Here is a 24488-nt window from a genome sequence, read left to right as displayed (position 1 = left end):
CAAAGAAAGCCCGAAGTGAAAAAAGACTTTACAGAATTTATCAAAAGGATGCTGGACAATAATCATGCTGAATTAGCACCATCACTGGATAAAGGTAAAGAACACTGGTATCTGCCAATGTTTGGCGTTTACCATCCACACAAGCCAGATCAAATAAGAGTTGTGTTCGATTCCAGTGCTCAACAGGAAGGCATTTCACTAAATGATGTACTGCTGAGTGGCCCAGACCTAAATAACACACTTCTGGGTGTCCTCTTACGCTTCAGGAAGGAGCCTATTGCCTTCACAGCTGATGTGCAACAGATGTTTTATTGTTTTCTAGTGAGAGAGGACCATCGAGACTACCTGCGTTTCCTGTGGTACAAGGATAACGACATAGATAAAGAGGTAACAGAGTACAGAATGAGAGTACATGTTTTTGGTAATAGCCCTTCCCCCGCTGTTGCCATATATTGTATGCGGAAAGCTGCCCACAAAGGTGCAGAACGTTATGGTCAAGATGCCAAGCACTTTGTGATGAGACATTTCTATGTAGATGACGGACTTGCTTCAGCGAACACACCTGAAGGAGCAGTCAACATTCTCAACAAAGCAAAACAAATGCTGGCAGAGTCTAATCTGCGACTACATAAGATTGCCTCTAACAGCAAACAAGTCATGGAAGCTTTCACCGCAGAAGACAGAGCTAAAGACCTCAAAGATCTTTGCCTGGGAACAGACACCCTTCCATTGCAGAAAAGTCTAGGCCTAAGCTGGGATCTAGATAAAGACTGTTTTGTGTTTCAGGTTTCTTCAGCAGAAAAGCCATTTACAAGAAGAGGGATCCTATCCACTGTTAACAGTCTCTACGACCCTCTCGGGTTTGTGGCACCAGTCACCATAAAAGGTAAGGCCTTAGTTCGTGAACTATCAAGTGGAGAAAGTGAGTGGGATGCCTTACTTCCACAAGAAAGACTCCATGAGTGGGTCCAATGGACAGAGTCTTTACAAGCCTTACAATGTTTACAAATATCCAGGTGTTATGTACCTCTTTCATTGTCACAGGCCTGCAAAAAAGAACTGTACATCTTTTCAGATGCATCTGTTATAGCAATAGGTGCCGTTGCTTACTTGAAGGTAAGCGATGTAGGAAATATCTGCCATGTTGGATTTGTTATGGGAAAATCCAAGCTAAGTCCTAGGCCAGCACACACAATCCCACGTCTAGAGTTATGTGCAGCTGTTCTAGCGGTTGAACTGTATGAGCTAGTGAGAGACGAGATAGACCTAGACCTAGATGCTGTGAAATTCTTTACAGACAGTAAAACAGTCCTAGGCTATATCTGCAACACTACAAAGAGATTCTTTTTATATGTTTCTAATCGGGTGAACCGGATCAGACAAACAACACGTCCAGAGCAATGGTTCTATGTGCCCTCAGAACAAAATCCTGCAGATTATGCTACCAGGCCTACACAGATAGCTTGCCTTCAGAACTCTATATGGTTTTCAGGGCCAACTTTTCTGTATCAGACGGCTGTAGATAATCCTGACACCAATGTTTACCCTTTAGTGGAGCCCGAAGCTGATCCTGAAATTAGGTCAGAAGTAGTAAGCTTCAGTACTAAAGCCCTTGACGCTAGACTGCAGCCACATCGTTTTGTAAGATTTTCGGACTGGAAGAGACTGAACAGGGTTATAGCGAAGTTAATCCATGTTACCAAAAGCTTCCAAAAGAAACCTAATGATGATCAACCTGGAAGTTGGAGAGTTTTCCATGAAAGGGTTAGTTTAGAAGAACTTTCACTAGCCAAGAGAGTTATAATTTCTTCTGTACAGCGCACATGTTTCAGGCAAGAATATGACTGTATTGAACAGCAAAAGATGCTTCCTAAACATAGCCGTCTTACAAAACTAAGTCCCTTTATAGATCAATATGGATTATTGAGAGTAGGTGGCCGTTTATCTTATGCCACGCTGTCAGATGAAGAGAAACAGCCTGTCATCATTCCTCACGATCACGACATTGCTACCTTGATCATAAGATATTATCACAGTCAAACAGTACACCAAGGGCGACACATTACTGAAGGTGCAATCAGAGCTGCAGGATTCTGGATTCTTGGTGGAAAACGTCTAGTGTCTGCAATCATTCACAAATGTGTCGTATGCCGTAAGCTCAGAGGGAGATTTGAAAGCCAAAAGATGGCAGAATTACCAAAAGATAGAGTCAATCCTGAACCTCCATTCACTAGTGTGGGTGTTGATGTGTTTGGTCCCTGGGAAGTTGTAACACGCCGAACTAGAGGAGGCAGCGCTGACAGCAAACGCTGGGCTGTTCTTTTCACGTGTCTTTCTATAAGAGCAGTGCATATAGACTTGATTGAGTCCATGTCAGCATCCAGTTTCATCAATGCTCTGAGAAGATTCTTTTCTGTTCGTGGTCCGGCTAAGTTGATTCGCTCAGATAGAGGTACGAACTTTGTAGGAGCATGCAAGGAGCTGCATATATGCTCAAATGATGCAGAACTTCTAAATTATCTCCAAGACAAAGGATGTACATGGCTCTTTAACACTCCACACTCATCTCACATGGGAGGTGCTTGGGAGAGATTAATTGGTGTGGCTAGACGAATTTTAGATGCAATGTTGCTCCAATCCAAACCCACTCACCTGACTCATGAGACTTTGAGTACTTTCATGGCAGAAGTTATGGCCATCATTAACTCAAGACCTTTGGTACCAATTTCTACAGATCCAGATAACCCAACAGTTCTTACCCCTGCTATGCTCTTGACCCAAAAGGTAGACTCTTTATCAGCCCCCTGTGGAGACTTTAGTACAACAGAACTTCATGCAAAGCAATGGAAACAAGTCCAATGTCTGGCTGATACATTTTGGAAGAGATGGAGGAGAGATTACCTATTTACCTTACAAAGTCGCAAGAAATGGGCAGAGACTGGTCCCAATGTCAAGGTGGGAAATGTTGTGTTATTGAAAGATATTCAAGAAAGCAGAAATAACTGGTCTATGGGAATTGTCACAAATACGTTGCCAAGTAAAGATGGTAATGTCAGAAAGGTTGAAGTAAAAGTCACGAAACAAGGGACTGTTAAAGTGTATGCCAGACCAGTTTCTGATGTCATTGTTCTCCTTTGAGTATTTCTATTCTGTTATTGGCTCAATACATAACTAAGAGCTTGTCACTGAGAGTTTTCAAATGTGACATTTGCCACGAGCTGAATTCCATTCTGTGGATTACAAATGGGGTAGGAGATAGTTTGGCCTAGTGCGGCTTCTCCTATCTGAAGATGGGTTTATGGACAGAACTATTTCTTCATGTGGATTACCAGCTTGAAGTGCCACAGCCAAGAGACACTAATATTGTGGACTTATGTTATAGTTTGTTACTAGTTCTGGTCAGGAATACATTATCTTATTAATATGTTTTTCCCTGTACATCAGATATGTATAGGTAGTGATATAATGTATTATATCAGGCAGGGAGTGTGCTGCCTTTTTAGGTTAACTGCATTATAATGATAGGTTGTGTAGTGTACCACTGCCATCTAGTGGCAGAAGTTAATATCAGCTTTACTTACACAGATAGTTTATACAGACAGGAAGTGACCTTTGTTCCAGGAAGCTCTTCCACCATCTTGAGGTCATTCTTCCACTGGGCAGGCAGCATGTATCTATCTCTCCCATGAGGTTTGTGACATCATCACCTGTAAGTGCCTTTCTGCTTAGTTATTTGTCATTTATGCTAGGCTAATGATTCCATGTGTACTGATATGTTGTTATTGTATTGTATTGCAGTTTCACAGACTAAAATAAAGTTGGAGTCCTCTGGTGGACAATACAAGCATGGGCTTCTGTTTACTGGAGTCTCTAACAAGTGTTTAGCTGTCCGTTTAGAACCACACATAGTCAGTGTTTTGAGAGCGGAACAAGCATGATACAGAGTGTGACGAATGTAGGCATTTAATTGGGTTGTTGGCTGGCTAGATAGGTAGCTGGCTTGGTTGTAAGCTTGCTGGGTAAGTAGTTAGGTAAGTAGCTAGCTAGGTAGCGATGTAGGTAGCTTGCCAGGTACATAGATAGGCAGGTAAGTAGGTAGGTAGCGAGCTATGATCCTTATCAGGGCCATTTTTACACATTGGTGGGCCCAGTGCAAGACTCTAGAGGAATAGTAGTGCAGTTGCCCATAACAACCAATCAGATTGCTTCTTGCCTTTTGAGAAAAGAAAGAAGCGATCTTATTGGTTGCTATGGGCAACTGCACCACTCTTCCTTTGCACAGGTAATCTACTTATAGTCCTGTATGTTTATAATAGTTGATCTATTATAACCAGGGCCAGATTAAGGCTGCCTGGAAAACGGAGCACTTCATTATGTTGGTACAGTTCCCCTCATTTGGTGCAGTAGTTAATCCACATTAGGTGCAGTAAAGTACCCCCACATTAGGTGCAGTACAGTTCCCCACATTAGGTGCAGTACAGTTCCCCCACATTAGGTGCAGTACAGTTTCCCACATTAGGTGCAGTACAGTTCCCCCACATTAGGTGCAGTATAGTTCCCCCACATTAGGTGCAGTACAGTTCCCCCACATTAGATGCAGTATAGTTCCCCCACATTAGGTGCAGTATAGTTCCCCCACATTAGGTGCAGTATAGCAGGGATGTGGAAATCCAATCGCCCGACGCCCAGGACATGTAGTTCCGGGCACCTGGCAGGCAAATATTTAATAGATTTAGCCCTGTATCGGGCAAGCAGGGCCGGACCGACTTCCCCCCTTTTTTGTTTCCATAATGCCGGTGTGAGGTGCGGGAGCGGATGCAGACTTGCATTGGACGCAAGTCTGCACCTCCCATCGGCGCTCAGGGTGTATGGAGTGGGCTCCTGACTTGAGCCCGCTCCATACTTGGCGGCCCCGGCTGATTTCAGTAGCCAGGGGCTGCCGCTAATAGCCCAGCATATGGTGATCGCTGTGGGCAGCTATTGACCCTTTAGATCACTGCTGTCAAAGTTGACAGCGGTGTCTAAAGGGATCTTTTAACCTTCCTTGGTCGTCTAGCTGGGTTGATCACCCCCCCCCCCCCCCCCCCCCCCGCGCAATCCACTGTGGAGGTAGCCGGAGGGCTTACCTCTGCATATATGGCTGCCCCCATAGATCTGCATTTGATTGAGCCTGCCTTGAGCAGGTTCAATCAAATGAACACAGATCAAATGGAGTTCAATAGAACTGCATTGATCTGTATGAGGAATCTAAATGATTCCTCCTAAAAAAAAAAAAAAAGTGTGTAGAAAATAAAAAAAAGCTTATTAAAAGTTTAAAAACACTCATTAACCCCTTCCATATTAGAGGTACGTTCGTACGGATGGATTTATTTGCATTCTTCCCACTGTGTATTTGAAAGGGGACGGGCTCTTCTCGGCTATCCGCGGTGGAATTTCCGCAGCGGAATTTCCGCTGCAGAAAATCTGCTACAGACCCTTCTGACCTCAATGGGGCTTGCGGCGGATTTTCCGTGGCGTAAATTCCACCTCAGAAAATCTGTTGAGGACATCCGAGAAGAGCCCGCCCACTTTCAAATACGCAGCGGGAAATCCGCAAAGAAATCCGCCCATGTGAATGTACCCTAAAAGTTCATATCACCCCCCTTTTCCATATAAAAATATGTAAACATAATAAAATAAAAAAATTATTTGATATTGGCGTCGGCATAATTGACTTAACTATTAAAAAATAAAATTTTATATCCCATACGGTAAACGGTGTTAACGTAAAAATAAATACCAAATCACAGAATTCCATTTTTTATGTTTATAACATCATATCCCAGAAAAAATTAAGTAAAAAAGTGTTCAAAAAGTCTGATCAATGCCAAAATGGTACCGATACAAACAGCATGTTACGGCTCAATGAGCAAATGAGCCCTTATACAGCCCAGTTTACAGAAAAATAAAAATATTATTGGGGTCAGGGATTTATTTATTTTTTTATTAAAAAGTTAAACAAAAAACAATTATTAAAACATGACGGAAACTAAACAAATTTGGTATTGGTGTAATCAGGCTGACCTAAAGTATCCAAATAATATGAAAGTTTGACCTCAAGGGGAATGGGAAAAAAAGGAAACCCCAAAATTTGCATTTTTTTTCAATTTCACCTCACAAATAATTTTTTTTTTGTTTCAGAGCATAAGTTATGGAAAAATGAAAGGTGTCACTACAAAGTATACTTGGCCCCGCAAAACAACAAGCCTGGGTCTGTAGATGGAAAAATAAGAGTTATGGCTATTATAGGGCGAGGAGGAAAAAACGAAAGTGAAGAAACTAACAAAGACCTTATTTTCATACTATTTTGGTTGAATTTATTTTATCTACCAGGACAAGTGGATCGTCATGAGGGACAAGTAGATTGTGTTTCGCTTTAGTCCTTGGACAAGTATTTTTTTTATTTTATTTCCACACCCCTGTATAGTTCTCCACATTAGGTGCAGTATAGTTCCCCCACATTAGGGGCAGTATAGCTCCCCACATTAGGTGCAGTACAGTTCCCCCACATTCGGTGCAGTACAGTTCCCCCACATTAGGTGCAGTACAGTTCCCCCACTTTAGATGCAGTACAGTTCCCCACATTAGGTGCAGTATAGATCCCCCACTTTAGGTGCAGTACAGTTTCCCCACATTAGGTGCAGTATAGTTTCCCCACATTAGGTGCAGTACAGTTTCCCCACATTAGGTGCAGTACAGTTTCCCCACATTAGGTGCAGTATAGTTTCCCCCACATTAGGTGCAGTATAGTTTCCCCCACATTAGGTGCAGTACAGTTCCCTCACATTAAGTACAGTACAGTTCCCCCACATTAGGCACAGTATAGTTTCCCCCACATTAGGTCCAGTATAGTTTCCCCCACATTAGGTGCAGTACAGTTCCCCCACATTAGGCGCAGTACAGTTCCCCCACATTAGGTGCAGTACAGTTCCCCCACATTAGGTGCAGAATAGTTTCCCCCACATTAGGTGCAGTATAGTTTCCCCCACATTAGGTACAGTATAGTTCCCCTACATTAGGTGCAGTATATTTTCTTCCACATTTGGTACAGTATTAGGTACAGGTGCAGTACAGTTCCCCCAAAGACATACAGCCTTCAGCCATATACAGTGTATGGCTGGAGGCTGTATGCCTGTTTACTGCCCCAGTGTCCCGACCACCGCTGCTCCAGTCCGGGGACCCCGGGGACCGGGGTCACGATCTACTGCTATGGCCTATGGGCCATAGCAGTAGGTCCCGGGACCAGAGGTCGGAACACTGAAGATGACGTGCCGCTGGTGACTTACCATGCGCGTGTCCTCCTCGATACTCCATTGCGCTTTACTCCTATGGGCACACGCATGGGATGTCAGTGATGTGCCTGCGTGCGCTACCTCCCGGCGGCCCCTGTATTTTTTAAGTTAAAGCGGGGACCGCTGCAGAGAGGTAACCGTCAGGACACAGGGATGTCCCGAATGTGAAGGGGGCCCCCTGCGGGCATGGGCCATTGCATGGCCAGCCCTCTTTTTCTGTAAATATAGCTGTTGCGGGCCGCCCGTGCTATTCGCTGGGCCTATTTTAAAGTAGGGGCCTGGAGCGGCAGCTCCATCCGCCCCTACGTTAGTCCGGCCCTGAGTGCACCATCCTGGCTTACAAACTATTTACAGGGGGGGGGGGGGGTGGCAAGGGACATCCCTCAGCCACCTCTGTGAGTGCTGATGGGTTGTTTTTGCAGCCGGGCCTTTATGATGGCCTCCAGGTGTACTATTTTAGTAAAGTACTATTTTGGAGGCATAACTTAATAATATGCTAATCAGCACTGTACTGACAAGCATTATAAGCTGCAATATAGATGTATTACCTTGTCTTTACATGATTGCATGCTAAAGTCTTCTAGAGGTTCGGTAAAAAAAAACATGGTTGATATGTGTAAAAATATTTTTAAAAACACAGCGAAACTTCAAAATGCACAAGAGGAACACTGCAACAATAAATGCATCTGGAATTTTCAGTGGTGGGAACAAGGTTAAATACACTGTACATACATTCATATACATATATATATATATATATATATATATATATAAATTCAACTTGAGAAAAAACAGACATGGTCGCAAATCCGCAACATGCACCTAGATCTAATGCTTCTCAGCAACATTTATTAAACTACCAGGTCATTCGTGTACTTTATGATCATGACCACATCATGGCCACCTGTAAGTAGTGGATCCCTAGCATCGCTAGCATAAAATGGTGCAGCACTGAGTGGCGACCCACACCGCCCCAACACCAGTGCCCACAGGGGGAACAACCTAACTGGCAGAGCAGCCCCAATGCCACTTAAACCAGGATTATTTTCAGCCTTTGAGCCCATGACAGGTGTCACGTCCCCTCACATAGGCTTGCATTCAGGGGACGGAGCGTGACCGGGGACTGATTCTAACGGGGTGCTGCGTTTAAGATCACGGGGGTCCCCAGCGGCGGGACCCTTGAAATCAGGCATCTTATCCACTATCCTTTGGATAAGGAATAAGATGTCTTAGCGCTGAAGTACCCCTTTAATTAATAAAATACATAAATGAATAAATAAATAAATATACTGTAATGTTAAAATGATATACCAAGTAGTGTTTCATTTCTATAAAATATTTTCCTCATCCTCAGTTCGGGTGGTCAGCTCTGGAAGCCATAGCATCACACCGCCTTCCGCAGAATTATTTTATTGAACTAAAAACTAGCAGTTATTTTCCTATTTAGCCTATTGTTTCTCGGGTCTTTCTTTGTCATTATAAATTACTGTATACTTGGTATTGGAGAAAAATGACACATAATTGTAAGAATATAGGCAGTAAAAATGCCTCACTTTTTGTAAGCGCTAGCACAAAATGTAATTAAAATATAAAGCTGACATCTTATGTGACAGAACCTGAGTAGGCAGGCTACATTTATCACCTCCTGTTCTCTTGCTTTCCTTTTTCAAATTAGCAAGATTTATCTTAAACGCCTACTCACCTGGCTTGGCATCCGCAAGTACATACCAAAAATATAGGCCTTGAATAGAATCCGGGGAAGAAATTCTATAACCTGGAGAATGCTCTGGGCTTATCTTTAATGGAGAGAATGTGGAAGAGACAGATCTAACATTGACACAGGTCTTCTTTAATTTGCTGAGAAACTGCTTGATAATGAAATATTAATACAGACGGCAGGAGGAAATGTTTGGAGTGATAGGAGCACTTAACTTCTCAAATCAATACGCGGATCAAGTCACTGCTCTGTGGGGGAAAAGTGTTACAAATTCTGCCTCATTACCATAATTAATGGCTACTTAGAAAAGAGAGTATGTAAATGATAATGCACATAATGCGTTATGCCATTTAAATAACAAATTACAATGAAATATAGTTAATCAAAGGGTTGTCCTCAAACTCTGTTTTGGCAGCTCCTTCAATGATGAGTGGATCCCTAGTGAATAGTTGTTATTGATAGCAAGGCCGCTCTGTCTATGAGGCGGGTTGAAGTTCTCGCCTCAGGTGGCACTCTGCTAGGACTGTAGGGGGTGACAGGGAACACAGGAGCTGGAAGCAGGAGGAGATGGAGGATGCAGCAGCAAACAGTGCTTAATTACTGTGCAGTGATTCCTCCAGTGCTCCTCCCCCTTCTCATTTTTGTGACCTCTGCTCCTCTCCTGTTCCATGAAGCGGGTAGAGCCAGCATAAAAGGTAACTGTGAGTGTGCATACACTGTGCGTGTGTGTGCATAGAGTACATGTGCATATACTCTGTGTGTACATGTAGTGTGAGTGTGCATATACTGTGTGTGAATACATAAGTGTATATATTTAAAGTTTTTTTTTTCAGGCTGTGAAAAAAAGAAAAAAGCAGACATATGTGTATCACTGTATTTTTGTAACTTATGGCGGTTCCACGGTATACAACGGTATTCCCCCCCCCCCAAAACTAATTATCAGCCCAGCACTGCGCTGTCCCCATCAGAGTAAATACTTACATCACCCTCAATCGCTGCCCTCCTCCTCCTCCTGTTTGTTGTGGACGCCGGCGCTGACACTCTATAGCTGTATCCCTATGCATGGGCTGCAAAAGGTAAACAAAAATAAACTTCAATGCATGTTCCTATGTTGGCCTTATGCTCTTCCTGGGGACGTGAACATCGGACAGCCGTCAGCCTATCACCGGCCGCAGTGATTTTCCGCCTCAGCTGGCCGGCTTCTTACATGACAGTGCGCTCAATCTATCACTGGCTGAGGTGGAACATCGCTGTGGCCGATGATAGGCTGACGGCTGTTCGACGTTCCATTCCCTTGGAAGCTGGTCCGGACCGACGGGGAAGGTGAGTTAAAGTTTATTTTGTTTACTTTTTGCAGCCCGGGCATACTCCCTTGCATTAAGCAGGAAGCAGAGTCAGGATTGCAAGGGTTGAGGAACCTGGTGGCAACACCCCTTAGACCTTCAGAAGGGATAAATTTAAAAGCACCAAACCCTCAAAGTGAACACAAATTAAAGGAGTACTCTAGCGCCAACTATTTCTCCTCCGTTGTGCCCGGGCTGAAAAAAAAAAATGAAAATACAATTTCTCTCACCTTCCTGCATTCCCCCGGAGCGCTGCTACAGCTGATCGGTCTTCATCCTTCTTCCGTGTGCACGGATCGCCTATTACCGGCCACAGCGATGTCCCGCCTCGGCTGGTGATAGGCTGAACGCCTTGTGACGATCTGTGCACAGGAAGAAGGCAGAAGACGTGACTGGAGGACCGATCAGCTGTAGCAGCGCTCCGGGGGAATGCAGGAAGGTGAGGGAAAGTTTATTTTCATTTTTTTTTCAACCCAGGCACAATGGAGGAGAAATAGTTAGCACTAGAATCCTCCTATAAAGTGAATGTATGACCTAATTTTTTTTTTACTTATCAGAGCCAGATACTGAACCATGTACTTTTAAGTAGCTGTGTGAGGGCTCATATTTTTGTGCCATGATTTGTAGATTTTACAGGTACTTTTCTGATTGAGATGGGACCTCTTGATCACTTTTTATAAATTTTTTCTGATGTACCATGTGATGGTATTGACTGGGATCAGGAATGTTGTAATTTAATAGTTCAGACAATTCATCATGTGTTGATACTAAATATGTTTTTATTATATTTTTTTTTTTTACACTTCTTTATTTAAAAAAGAAATGGGAAGAGAGGTGATTTGAATTTCCGATATATTGTATTATATTGATCCATAAGAATGGCATTCTTTTGCTGCTATAGGCAGCCTGTAGTAATAGATATGTTGTGGCAGTCACGGAGGCCTAATACAGACCTCAGGTTGCCAGGATATTGAATCTGCTTCTCGTGATTGAATCCCACAGGACAAATCCAGCTGCTGCATCAATGAGGTGTGGCAAATGCTGTTTACATGCCGCTTAAAATTTTGACAGCAGCATCTAAACAGTTAATAGTCAGCATATCATGTATTGAGGTCTGTCTCCTAAGCCCTCTCCATACACACTTTATCACAAAATGACCCACAGTACAAGTATGTGATTTCGTAGAGAGGTTAAAATTTTAAATTTTTCCATAAATATAGGAAAAAAAATATTTTAGCTCTCTGTTTGAAATAAAACATTAAATCTGAGTTACACATAGAAATGAATCAATAAAATTATTTTAGAAACTTCTGCTGGTAATTATGCAAAGGGCTTTTGACATTGCCAATCACCAATTCACCTTTAAAACAGAAATAAAATAAATGTCAAAACATTTATAGAACTGATCAACATAATCAGGCAGTATAAAAATACACAGAGGAAATGTACAAATAATCATAAGAATTTTTCATGCAATTTCCTGTTTAAATACACTAAAGGTAACATGGTAGCAAAAAAAAAAAAAGAAGCAATGTGGGCATTTACTCAATGTGCTAAAATAACACAAACAGCACAACTACTAGTGTGCTTATTTTGGTTGTGTTTGTCTAAAATTGTGACCACTTTATATTAATAACTAGCTGAGTATCCGGTGTTGCCTGGTTTTTCCTACCTAATCCTTGTGGGGGAGGAAAAGTAACAAAGGAAGAAGCTTTTGTCCTCATTCTTTTCTCATATCCTGACCCCATATATTATCCTCATATCCAGACCCAATATTCCCATTCTCATATCCCAACCTCATATCCTGTCCACATATTTTGTCCTCATTTACTGTCCTCATATCTCATCCTCATACCCCGTCCTCTACATCCATAAAATAATGGGCGACTGCTCCTGCAAGTCTACGGTTAAAATTCACAGCTGTTCTGACCAAGGGGATTTCCCCATTCTTCATAGAAGTCCACGATGGACCTATAGATAGAGTTGTTTAAGGGTGATTTCCTTTTAGGAATAAGTAGTGTTGCCCTTTATAGATTGATTACTCCGATTCTAGACAGATAAGTTATAAAGTAGGGCTGGGATGCTCCATTTATTTTTTTCCTGTTAATTATAAAATCTCAATTCCAAGGACTAGAGGGACTAGAACCAGATGGGAAAAATACCTTACCTTTGGAAATTATATACATAAAATATACAGTGTGTCCTTAATGTGTTGTATTGATTTATATTGAGCTATCTGAGAGATCATTCTATTGGCATATAAAACATTCATATAAGACATATATACTGTATATCCTTTTTGGCTTTGTATTTTTATGGTGGAAACTGGAAAGGCTTTCTAAAGTACATTACAGTAGAATCTCCCAATAGTGAACACTCATGTGGAATAAAAGAGTGTCCGCTATTGAGAGCTGTCCCTTATGGGGAAAAAGGCTCAAAATTCTTGCTAAATGACAGAATTTGCACAAAGGGCAATAAAGGGGGAATTAAATAGCACAGGGGGAGATCAAGAGGAAATTATGTGGCACAGGGGGTAATAAAGGGGGGGATGATTTGGCACAGGGGAAATAAAGTGGCAGGGGGGATCAGGGAAGGAGGGGGTGAATGATGTGATCTGCAGATGTACAGAAGCAGGAGGCCACTGTTTAAACATTGGTTTTCTGCTTCTGTGCTGGGGCTTCTGCAGGGGGTGCAGTGGGGGCCTGGCACCCTGGGAGCCAGGGCTGGCACATAAGCCTGGTTGTCCCCTATTGGGAATGTTTTGTCCCCTTTTGACCCATATTGGGAGCGTTTTGTCTCCTAATGGGAGTGTTTTGTCCCCTATTGGGTGTGTCTGCATCCGCTATTGGGAATGTACCTATTCGGAGGGTGCAAATACATTAAGTCTTATCGGTCTCTGCCAGGGAATTAAAAACTGTCCGCTATTGGAAAGTGTCCTCTATTGGGAGGTGTCCGCTAAGGGAGGTTTTAGGGAGCCTACAATTGTGGCAAAACAATGTCGGCATCCTGGGAGTTGTAGGTTAGCAAATGCTGGGGTCTCCCTGTTTGGTAGGAAACTGCCAGAATGGTCTGTTGACGTTAAACAAAACGTACAATGTGAACAGAGCCTACACTAACCTCCCCTGGTCACATGACCAAATTAGAGTAAGAAAACCCATGGATGCAGCTGCTCTGGAATAAAACAAATGGCACTGTAGGACTTTTGATGGTGAGTGTGCATGATATGGGGAAAAAAAAACCTGGAGAGCTTCTTTAATGATTATCTATAAAAAATACATTCTAATAAAAAATTATCGTGGAGCTTTCCAGCTATAAGTTTATTTCAAGGAACAGAACAGTTCATTGAACAGGCTAACTGTTTTAAATGTACAAAATGATAGGTTGCCATGAGTAACAAAACAAAAGCACATTGCTATATTTAATTAAAGGAGTACTCTGGGGAAGTTAAGAAAAAGAAAAATGCCCTAAAGCCCCCACAATACCTGTTCTGTGCCCCCTGTAGTTATTCGTGTGATTTTGCCAGCTCCTTTGGCCCCTGTTGTCTCCTAAATACTTTTTTCCCTTGTTTTCAGCCCAGACTACAACTCCCAGAAGTCAATGCAGCCCTGTGTAATGGCTGCCAGCCAATTTCTTTAACTATCTGTGTGCATGTTCACACTGCAGCTCACACACTGTACAGGTCTTTCATCCTTCCTCCAGCAATAAATCATGTTATGCTTTGAATGGCAGCAGTTAGTGATAAGATCTACAGCAATCTTCACTCAGCTTCTCTCAGGGCACACAGGGAGAGGAGAGGGGAGCTGTGGCTGTGAAGCCCGGAATAACATGGTGCTTGTCTCTGTGTAAACCCCTCACTGACCTAACCACCTGTCAAGACACAGTAATTGGTTGGATGACATTTTCCTCACACTTCATGTTAGTGACAGCTTAAAAATCTGCTGAATCTGCTGTATATAGCTAATGAATTATATTTAGACAAATACATAGGTTGGTGAGAAGGAAAGGATGGGCTATATGTTTAGTTCCCTGGAGTACCCCTTTAATAAATCAAATATAGGTTAAGGTTTAGAGATCTCCCTTTGTACAACTGCTTTATCCAACAATAACCCTCTTGTTGCTATTCTCATGTATTTGTATTCACTTTCTATGCCACTTGAGAATTTTGATTTGTTATAAACAAAAGGCACTATTCCTTCATATAAAAAACATTGAGTTTCCCAGAGAACTAAAATGCTAAGTGTTCCTAGCACACAGCTGAAGAACTTTTCATGTATACTGCCATGCTGTGTCCCTCAGCCATAGGCCCTATTGTGTTAACACCTGCTTCTCTCTCTATCCCTGGGCAGGTTTTCTTTAGCTTTTTGGTGAAGTGTGATGTTTGCATTGGTGAAGTGATTAATTTTAAGATACTATGAATATTGTTTCTTCTTGTTTTTTGCAATGCCAGCTGTTGACATGCACTAGCTTAACCCCTTATGGACAATCGAGGTAAATGTACGTACTGATGCGCTGGTACTTAACGTACCAGGATGTACATTTACATCCTGTATATGACACCGGACCAATGCTTTCATCATTTGCGGCAGGTCCCAGCTGCTATCAGTAGTGTTGCTCGCGAATATTCGCAATTCGAATATTATTCGCGAATATCGCATATTCGCGAATTCGCGAATTTCGCGAATATAGCGCTATATATTCGTAATTACGAATATTCGTTTTTTTTTTTTTTTTTTTTCTTCACAGTACACATCACAGTGATCATCCCTCTCTGCTTCCAGCTTGTGTGGTGTAAAGAAGGCTGTAATACTACTGTGTGAGACTGACGTGCGAAAATTCGCATATACGAAAATTCGCATATGCGAATATTAGCATATGCTAATTTTCGCATATGCGAATTTACGCGCGTGTTAATTTTGTATATGCCAATATTCACATATGTTAATTTTCGCATATGCGAAAATAAAACGAAAATATAACGAATATGCGAATATTCGCGAATATATGACGAATATTCGTCCATATATTCGCGAATATTCGCGAATTCGAATATGGCCTATGCTGCTCAACACTAGCTATCAGCAGCCAGGGAATCTCCTGTAATGGCGGACCTCAGATGTCGTGATCATAGTAACATAGTTCATAAGGTTGAAAAAAGACCAGAATCCATCAAGTTCAACCTATAACCCTAATGAGTCCTACTGAGTTGATCCAGAGGAAGAAGACAAAAAAACATACTAGAGGTAAAAATTCCTTCCCGACTACAAATATGGCAGTCAGAATAAATCCCTGGATCAACGTTCTGTCCCTATAAATCTAGTATACATAACCAACGATGTTATTATTCTCCAAAAATGCATCCAGACCCCTTTTATATTCTTTTACAGAGTTCACCATGACCACCTCCTCCGGGAGAGAATTCCACAGTCTCACTGCTCTTACAGTAAAGAGCCCCCATCTGTGTAGAAACCTTCTTTCCTCTAAACGTAGAGGATGCCCCCTTGTTATAGATACAGTCCTGGGTATAAAAAGATCATGGGAGAGATCTATGTACAGTCGCCTTATATATTTATACATAGTTATTAGGTCTCCCCTAAGCCTTCTTTTTTTCTACACTAAATAACCCCAATTCTGACAATCTTTCTGGGTACTGTAATCCTCCCATCCTCCCGTCTTTGAACCCTCTCTAGCTCCACTATATCTTTCTTGTACACTGGTGCCCAGTACTGTATACAGTATTCCATGTGTGGTCTGACTGGTGATTTGTACAGCAGTATAATTATTTTCTTGTCGTGGGCATCTATGCCCCTATTGATGAACCCCATGATTTTATTTGCCTTGGCAGCAGCTGCCTGACACTGGTCACTACAGCTTAATTTACTATTAACTAAGACTCCCAAGTCCTTTTCCACATCAGTTGTTCCAAGTGTTCTCCCATTAAATACATAATCCCAGCCCAGATTTTTCTTCCCCATGTGCATTACCTTACATTTATCAGTGTCATATGCCACTTCCCAGCCCAGACCTCCAACCTATCCAGATCCATTTGTAACAGTTCACTGTCCTCTATTGTGTTTACCGCTTTACAGAGTTTTGTATCATCTGCAAAGATTGCTATTTTACTATTTAACCCCTCTTCAAGGTCATTAATGAATATATTAAATAGGACAGTACCCAAGACTAACCCCTATGGTACCCCACTAGTAACAGTCACCCAATCAGAATAAGTACCATTATTAACCACCCTCTGTTTCCTATCACTGAACCAGTTACTTATCCACTTACACACATTCTCCCCCAGCCCAATCCATCTAATTTTATGCACCAACCTTTTATGTGGAACCGTATCAAATGCTTTGGAAAAATCCAGATATACGACATCCAGCGATTGCCCCTGGTCCAGTCTGGAGCTCACCTCCTCATAAAAGCTGATCAGGTTAGTTTGACAGGACCGATCCCTCATAAAGCCATGCTGATATGGAGTCATACATTTATTTTTATCAAGATACTCCAAAATAGCATCCCTTAGAAAACCTTCAAACAATTTACATACAACAGAGGTTAAACTAACAGGTCTATAATTCCCGGGGTCACCTTTTGACCCCTTTTTAAATATTGGCACCACATTTGCCATGAGCCAGTCCTGGGGAACAGTCCCTGTCACTAGAGAGTCCCTGAACATGAAAAATAGGGGTCTGTCCATTACATGGCTGCTGGAGGTTCCCTTACCTGTTCCAGCCATCATCCCGGGGTCATCTTCTCTGCTATGACTTTGAGCAGACCAGAGAAGAAGATCACCGATAATACTGATTAGTGCTAGGGGACTATGAAAGTAAAAAAAAAATTGTAAAAGTTTAAAAAAAAATGTTAAAAAGCCCCTCCACCAATATAAAAGTTAAATGGACCCTTTTTCCTATTTTATCCAAAAAAAGCAAATTAACAAACATATTTGGTATCGTCACATGCATAAATGTCCGAACTATCAAATTTTATGTTAATCATCCCGAACATATAAGCAAAAGTGGTCCCAATAAAACTGCAGATCACGGCACAAAAAAATTAGTCTTTATATAGCCCCGTATATGGAAAAATTAGAAAGTAATATGTGGTCAAAAAGGAGTCATTTTAAACATACTAATTTTGTTTAAAAAGTTTGAGATTTTTTTTTTTAAAGCAGTACAATAATAGAAAAGTATGTAACCATGGGTATCATTTTAATCATATTGACCCACAGAATAAAGCAAACATGTAATTTTTACCGTGAAGTGTACAGGTTGAAAATGAAACCTTCTAAAATTTTATAAATGGCGGTTTTCTTTTCATTTTCACCAAACAAATAATATTGTTTTGGTTGCACCATATATTTTACGGTAAAATTAGTGATTTCATTATAAAGTGCAATTGGTCACACAAAAAACAGGCCCTCATATAAGTCTGTGGATGGAAATATATTTCTATTTTAAGAAAGCAAGGAAGAAAAAACTAAAATGCAAAAATAAAACTGGCCTGGTCCTTAAGGCCAAAATGGGCTTGGTCCTTAAGGGGTTAAAGGGTGTCAGGGGACTCACCACTACCAGAGCACTGGGGCGCTCTGGCCTGCCCGGCCAGCCACCACCTAACCAGAATCACTCTTTAAGGAGCGTGGACTGGTATCTCCTCTGCAGCTAAATTCCAGCTTCCACATCCTGAAGATGGATAAACGGTGATAACCAGTTGAATATGTAGATTCTGCTCCTAAATTTGGCACAAAATCAAATTGATAGGGTGCACAGCAGGTCAACACCTGTTGGAGTGTCGCATCTTTCCTATAACTAATGTTGTCACTGTCAGCATCAGGTCTGTGCTGAATCTAGGTAAACCCAGCAGTTATGTCACATGATCGCCAGGATCAAGGCATTGCCACTGCCATTATTGCACTCAGTGGTGTTGCTAGGGTTGGTGTTACCCGGTGTGGTGTAAAATGGTGTAACCCCTTACATCCCCCCCCCCTTAATTATATAGAATGTTGAGATGGACACCAGTGGTGTTGTGCGTTGCGGAAATTATTTTCTAGAATAATAATCAAATATGCCAATTGCCACATAATGGGAAAGCACTAAAGATGTTGTTACCATGTGAAACTACAGCTCCCAGTATTACTACAGCTCTAAGCAGTGGTAAAGTTATGCTGGGAGTTGTTGTTTCATCAATCATAACTGCAGAACTTACAAGTAACTCCAGCTCTGATGGGACATAGTGAGGAGAATACACAATGATATAAGTGACTACAGCTGATACGACATAGTGAGGAGAATACACAATGAAATCAGTGACTCCAACTCTGATTGGACTGTCAGGAGAATACACAATGATATCAGTTAAAATTAGGATGATTGTACTTGCATAGATCCGTTGGATTTAGGGGTTAGATTAGGTCCAGAGGTCTTGCGGAGATAGCAGGGATTTGTAAGAACTATCCGTCTCTAGCGCAGGCCTAGGCTGCAAGGCTTTGGCCTAGAAATTGTCATGAAAGCTGCGGAGGACCTACCTCGTCCAGAGTCAGCAACCCAAGAGCAATGATGCTGCTTGCTTGGCAGCGCAGGAACAAGAGAGCGACAAAATGGTGCAGCTCCCTTATATGGGTAGGGGCTGGCCGTTTTGGATTGGTGCATATCAGCTGTCACTCACCGTTAAAATGGATTGTGGGTGATCACCTGAATAGAACCACCAAAGGTCCTTCAACATACCATAGAGTTCTTAACCATGTCACATGACCCGCAGGTCCTGCGACGCTAAAACAAGTGAGTAATGCCATATACATATTTACAAAGATAATATTCATAAATATCAAGTTACTAGGGGTGATTAGGGGCTTATTAGGGAAGCGAACCCTGATAGTCCTAGGGACTCAGACTTTGGGGACTAATAACCAACGCACAGTATGAAATACGGTGCCGGGACACCACACTACAGCTGATGGGACATATAATACTACTGCACACTGCACACTCTGAATAAAATACCATCACACATTGTGCACTTTGAATATAATGCTATTTCACACTGCACCTATGAATATAACCTTGCCATACAGTGCACCCTCTGAATACAATGCACATAAAAACTGTACCACACCAGAAATTCCTTTATAATATACACCATACCTCTGAAATGCAAAATGCTCAGTGCCCCTAACATATAGTAATAAATAATGCCCCCTGTCCTGTGCCTCCTACATATAAAATATAATATACAATGCCCAGTGATGTCACAGCACAGGAATAATATAGCCAGTGATGTCACAGTACAAGTATAATACACCGAATGATGTCACAGTACAGGGATAATACAGACAATGATGTCACAGTACAGAGATAATACACGAACGATGTGACAGTACAGGGATAATACACACAGTTATGTCCCGGTACAGGAATAATACACACAGTGATATCACAGTACAGGCATGATACGCAGTGATGTCACAGTACAGGGATAATATGCAGTGATGTCACAGTACAGGGATAATATGCAGTGATGCCACAGTACAGGGATAATACACCCAATGATTTCACAGTACAGGGATAATACACCCAATGATTTCACAGTACAGAGATAATATGCACAATGATTTCACAGTACAGGGATAAAACACAGTGATTTCACAGTGTACAGGGATAACGCATACAATGATGTGACAGCACAGGGATAATACACAGTACAGGGTTAATATGTAATCACAGAACAGTACAGTAGTGATGAGCGGCAGGGGCCATATTCAAATTCGCAATATTTTGCGAATATATGGATGAATATTCGTCCTATGTTTGCGAAATTCGCATGTTCGCTATGTTTGTTCTCTTTGTTTTCATGCGAAAATTTGTAATAAAATTTGCATAGTGTGCATGCGGGAGGGATCACTGTCCTCTGACTGGAAGTGCCAATATTCGTGAATATTTGCATATATTCACGCATATTCGCAAAAAAAACAATATTTGTCATTACGAATATATATATATATATAACTATGTTCTAAATATTCGCAAAATAGCGAGGTGCCGATATTCATGCTCAACACTACAGTACAGGGATAGAATTCACAAGGGGGGGGGGGTATAATGAGGACTGTCAAGATACAGTATTTAGTGTTACCTGTGCAATCTGCAAGCCATGCCATCATCCACTGTTGTCCTGCACTCTGGTCCTTCCTCTGACCCCATCAGCCCCCCTTTTGAGTCTGTGATCACATGACCAGCAGGGGGAGGAGCTGAGCTGGAGGCCGAGATCGCTCAGTGTATGGGAGTGTTTCCCAAGCAGGTGCAAATCTACAACGCCCAGCTGTCTGGGCATGCTGGGAGCTGTGGTTTTCAACAGCTGGATGCACACTGCTTGGGAAACACGGCTGTACGGAGCCAGTGAAGGATGAATGGGGGAACACCATTGTGGGATAGCTCCCTACTTGGTGGTGTCACCCCATTTGCTGGTGTCGCCCGATGCGGCCCACAACCCCTGCACCTCCCTGGCAACGCTACTGATTGCACTCAGGACTCATTGATGCATGTGTATACCAAAATCAAGAAGGCAGAAATTATCTTCTACGCTGGTATCTGGCTTTCTCTGACAGCCAAGTATTCAGCCCGTAGCTGTAGTCCTCCATGCATCTTCCCTTCTGCAGTGCCATAGAAGTAAGTCCTCTGAATCACTGATGTAAAAACAACAGACAGCAAGTATGAAAGATGGTGGTAGCTTTAACCCCTTAAGGATGCAGGGTTTTTCCGTTTTTGCATTTTCATTTTTCCTCATCACCTTCTAAAAATCATAATGCTTTCACTTTTGTACCTAAAATTCCATATTATGGCTTATTTTTTGCGTCACCAATTCCACTTTGCAGTGACATTAGTCATTTTAGCAAAATATCCAAGGCGAAGCAGAAAAAAAATTAATTGTGCGAAAAATTTTAAGAAAAAATGCAATTTTGTAACTTTTGGGGCTTCCATTTTTATGCAGTGCATTTTTTGGTAAAAAAAAGACACCTGATTTTTATTCTGTAGGTCCATACGGTTAAAATGATACCCTACTTATATAGTTTGATTTTGTCGTACTTCTAAAAAAAATGATAACTACCATATTTATCGGCGCATAGCACGCACTGGCGTATAACAAGCACCCCCTTTTTAACAGGGAAATTTAACTAAAAAAAATTAAATGTAAAATAAATGACTTGGACTAAATGCCACATCATCCCCCCCAACTTAATTTTCTTCTGCACCTCAGTTTGGTCCTGTCCCCTCCAGTGCCACATTATTCCTTCCCTTTTATCAGTCCCTGTGCCACATTTACCCCTCTCATCGCCATCCCTCATGTCTCATCATCCCCCCATGTCTCATTATATCCCCCTGTCATAGACCACCACCAGCCATACAGACATTAAGCATTAAGTGCCTCCCCCACCACCATTTCCCCCTGTCTCATCATCCCCCACCCTGTCTCATCATGCCCTCCATCATTCCCCCGTCATGATTTCCCCCTGTCTCATCATCCCCCACCCTGTCTCATCATGTTCCCCCATCATTCCCCCTCCCTCATAATTTCCCCCTGTCTCATCATCCCCCCACCCTGTCTCATCATGTCCCCCCATCATTCCCCCTCCCTCATCATTTCCCCCTGTCTCATCATCCCCCACCATGTCTAATCATGCCCCCCATCATTCCCCCTCCCTCATCATTTCCCCCTGTCTCATCATTCCCCCACCCTGTCTCATCATGTCCCCCCATCATTCCCCCCTCATAATCCCCCATCCTGTCTCATCATGCCCCACATCATTCCCCCCTCATCATTTCCCCCTGTGTCATCATCCCCCACCCTGTCTCATCATGTCCCCCATCATTCCCCCCCTCATCATCCATCCCAACCTGTCTCATCATCCCCACATCATCCCCCCCCCTCATCATTTCCCCCTGTCTCATCATCCCCCCATCATGTTCCTCCTATGCCAGTGGTCTTCAACCTGCGGCCCTCCAGATGTAGCAAAACTACAACTCCCAGAATGCCCGGACAGCCAACGTGACGTCCTCTGCCGGCTTCTCTGCGCGGCATCAGGGACGTCACTTTTCGGCGGCGACAACAGGAAATGAAAAGTGACGTCACTGATGCCGCGCAGAGAAGCCGGCAGAGGATGTCACTCATCTGCTTCACTGACCACAACCCGCAAGACCTGACCTGCCGAAGCGCAGCCAGGTAAGGAAAATAAACAAAACTATGAAAAGCAGGGAAAAGGGGGAATGATAAGGGAGGGAGGAGGTAAGAAAAATGAAAAGTAAAACTGTCACTTGTTTTCTCCTGCACTATCCACAGGTACTGGTGGATAGTGCGAGAGACGCTGTTTAAATGGTAGGGCAGATCCGGACAAGGTAGGGCTCATTTTAATCAGTGTCTCCTGAACTATCCACCAGTACCTGTGGATAGTGCGGGAGAAAACAAGTGACAGTTTTACAGAGCAGGGAGGAGACGCCGCTGGTCACTGATTTAACCCCTTAACGACGCAGGACGTATATTTACGTCCTGCGCCGGCTCCCGCAATATGAAGCGGGATCACGCCGCGATCCCGCATCATATCGTGTCGGTCCCGGCGCTCATCAACGGCTGAGACCCGCGGCTAATGTGCGGCGATGTGCGGTATTAACCCTTTAGAAGCGGCGGTCAAAGCTGACCGCCGCTTCTAAAGTGAAAGTGAAAGTGACCCGGCTGCTCAGTCAGGCTGTTCGGGACCGCCACGGTGAAATCGCGGCGTCCCGAACAGCTTACAGGACACCAGGAGGGCCCTTACCTGCCTCCTCGGTATCCGATCGGCGAATGACTGCTCCGTGCCTGAGATCCAGGCAGGAGCAGTCAAGCGCCGATAACACTGATTACAGGCGTGTTAATACACGCCAGTGATCTGTGCAAGAGATCAGTGTGTGCAGTGTTATAGGTCCCTATGGGACCTATAACACTGCAAAAATAGTAAAAAAAAAGTGTTAATAAAGGTCATTTAACCCCTTCCCTAATAAAAATTTGAATCACCCCCCTTTTCCTATAAAAAAAATAAAACAGTGTAAAAAAAATAAAAATAAACATATGTGGTATCGCCGCGTGCGTAAATGTCCGAACTATAAAAATATATCATTAATTAAACCGCACAGTCAATGGCGTACGCGCAAAAAAATTCCAAAGTAAAAAAAAGCGCATTTTTGGTCACTTTTTATACCATAAAAAAATGAATAAAAAGTGATCAAAATGTCCGATCAAAACAAAAATCATACCAATAAAAACTTCAGATCACGGCGCAAAAAATTAGTCCTCATACCGCCCTGTACATGGAAAAATAAAAAAGTTATAGGGGTCAGAAGATGACATTTTTAAAAGTATAAATTTTCCTGCATGTAGTTATGATTTTTTCCAGAAGTGCAACAAAATCAAACCTATATAAGTAGGGTATCATTTTAACCGTATGGACCTACAGAATAATGATAAGGTGTAATTTTTACCGAAATATGCACTGCATAGAAACATAAGCCCCCAAAAGTTACAAAATGGCGTTTTTTCTTCGATTTTGTCGCACAATGATTTTTTTTTCATTTTGCCGTGCATTTTTGGGTAAAATGACTAATTTCACTGCAAAGTAGAATTGGCAACGCAAAAAATAAGCAATGATATGGATTTTTAGGTGGAAAATTGAAAGGGTTATGATTTTTAAAAGGTAAGGAGGAAAAAACGAAAGTGCAAAAACTGAAAAACCCTGAGTCCTTAAGGGGTTAAAGTGGCCGCGGCCATGCTGCTAATACTCAACAAGCAGCCGCTCCTGCGGCTGCTAAAAATCAGTGACCAGAAGATTTATCGTATAACACACAGGCAGACTTTTTGCCTTAAATTTAAGTTTTAAAAGTGCGTGTTATACGCCAATAAATACGGTACATGCAGGAAAATTTATACATTTAAATTTGTCATCTTCTGACCCCTATAACTTTTTAATTTTTCCGCATACGGGACGGTATGAGGGCTCATTTTTTGCGACATATTCTGAAGTTTTTATTGGCACCATATATATATATTGATCGGACTTTTTGATTGCTTTTTATAAAT

Source organism: Hyla sarda, chromosome 2, assembly GCF_029499605.1.
Source record: "Hyla sarda isolate aHylSar1 chromosome 2, aHylSar1.hap1, whole genome shotgun sequence".
NCBI lineage: Eukaryota > Metazoa > Chordata > Amphibia > Anura > Hylidae > Hyla > Hyla sarda.
The sequence above is the reverse complement of the archived record's forward strand: the minus strand, read 5'-3'. Positions refer to the sequence as shown.